Consider the following 2,137-nt stretch of genomic DNA (forward strand, 5'->3'; position numbering starts at 1 on the left):
TCAATTTTTCTGTTGTTCTTTGCATTCATTGTCATAGAGTGTTTCTCTTATAAAAACCACTTTCCTTAAACAATCCATTAACACAGCTAAACTAGTTAGAACCAGTTTTTCAAGGCCACCTATGTGAAATTTTTTTTTTTTATATAACTTCCCTTACTTATATAGCAATATATCCATACCACCTGCATATGGGGTTTGATTTGACATGCAAGAGCATGTTCTATGAACAATTTCTAAAACGAGACAAGCTATTGACAAACAAATTGATGAAACAAGGATATCAACAGTCTCGTTTGCAGTCATCATTTCGCAAGTTTTATGGTCGATACAATGACCTTGTCAGCACATACAACCTATCATTGTATCAAATGCTGACTGACATTTTTCATACTAATTGTTAGGCCATTATTTATACACTGAACTGTCGATGGATTTTTCCGTTTCTTTTTTCTTCCGATCATGACAAGGAACACACAGCGGGTTTATCACGTATATCTACACTCAATCTCGTATTATCATACTTTAGCTCAGATACGCTATATATAGCTTTAACCCTACTTTATACAATTATTTATACAGACATAAATATAAACAATAAAATGTCTTTCTTTGTTAATGCAGAATTACCAGTTGTAACCATTGTGGAAAAAAATTACATAACCCATTTAAGCAGGTTATGTACTTTTTCTGCAATATTCATGAACATTTGTTCCAAGATACATGCATATGTTAACTGTAAACCAACTTTTATTCGTGTATGAGAAAAAATCTGCAAGTTTTGCAACCTTATTTTACTCACAAATGTTTTCAACTATGAACCATTTTCACCCTTTCCCACTTGCAAGAAATTTCGCCCCATTTTAAATCCGCCCAGTCACAGTTCTGTTTAAGAAATCATACTTAGTTTTTTGAATTTGACCTGTTTTAAATTCGCCCACCCATGAATAGGACGAAAAGGGCGAAAATTTCTCAGTATACAGTATCAAACTGAAGAATTGCCAATAAAAGTTGTCGTGAATAATAGTTAGTTTACAGTACTAGTATATGATTGTCCCCTTACTGAAAGTTTTACTGGTAAAGCAGAAGAAGGAAGAAAAACTACAAATGCTTTTTACAGTTTTTAGGCAGATATAAATTAACTGAAAGCCTTCTGAAAATAAGATAAAATGTACACTGTTGCTTTCATTATTTTATTAGGTGTGATCCATATGTAGTAACATGTGCTACAAAGTATCACTAAGCAGTCAAACAGTAGTGCCCATCTTCAACAATGCACAAAAATATATCAGTATTTTATCACAATGAAAAAAAAAAATCTTCATAGATTCAAAGCTATTGTACAGAAAAATGCTTTATACATTATTGAGGAATATAAGAACACATCTGCTTATAATTGTAGCTTACACATTTGTGTTTTAAAATACTTCTAGTAGTTTGCCATCACAGATATCAATTTAACATATAGTACAGATTTGGATTTCTTTTTCAACACGAGGCTTATGAGTCTTAATGGTCACCTGAGTATCAAATAGCAAATTTTTCTGCCATCTACTCCTTTGAAAAATTTCAGAGCATTTGATTTCCCAATTTAGTCCAAAAAGATGTAAACAAAACCTTTCATACTAATTTTTGAGTTCTAACAAGGGAAGTAATTCAAAACTAGCCCATTGGCCGAGGGGTGCAGGAGACTATTAATGATAAAGGATAAAAAGTGGACAGCAATAAGTTATCTGAGTGACTCAGGTGACCCTAAATTATGGGTGAGACAGGTTTTATCAATGTTAATAAAAAGCAAATACATGTACCGGTAATGCAATGTTAATGCCATCTGCTAATCACTTTTTTAAATCCTAATTGCTAATTTAACCATAAATTGCAGTATCTTATCAATTTAAATATAAAATTCTACATAAAAATAGAACTGATGTACCAAGTACAGCACTTCTGAAAATGCTTTATACATGAACCTACATTGTATAGAGCATTTATAAAGTATATGTTAAAAAGAAAAACAACCTGATTCCCATCTCTGCAAATTATTATTAATTTTAAAAAATGAATTGTAGAATTTAGGTTACTGTAACTTTGTGTATCTTTCAAAACAAAAAATACTTTGCATACAACCCCCCCCCCCCCC

The sequence above is a fragment of the Saccostrea echinata genome, unplaced genomic scaffold, assembly GCF_033153115.1.
Source record: "Saccostrea echinata isolate AGI-Se365-2 ecotype Australia unplaced genomic scaffold, CSIRO_AGI_Sech_v1 ptg000047l, whole genome shotgun sequence".
Lineage (NCBI taxonomy): Eukaryota > Metazoa > Mollusca > Bivalvia > Ostreida > Ostreidae > Saccostrea > Saccostrea echinata.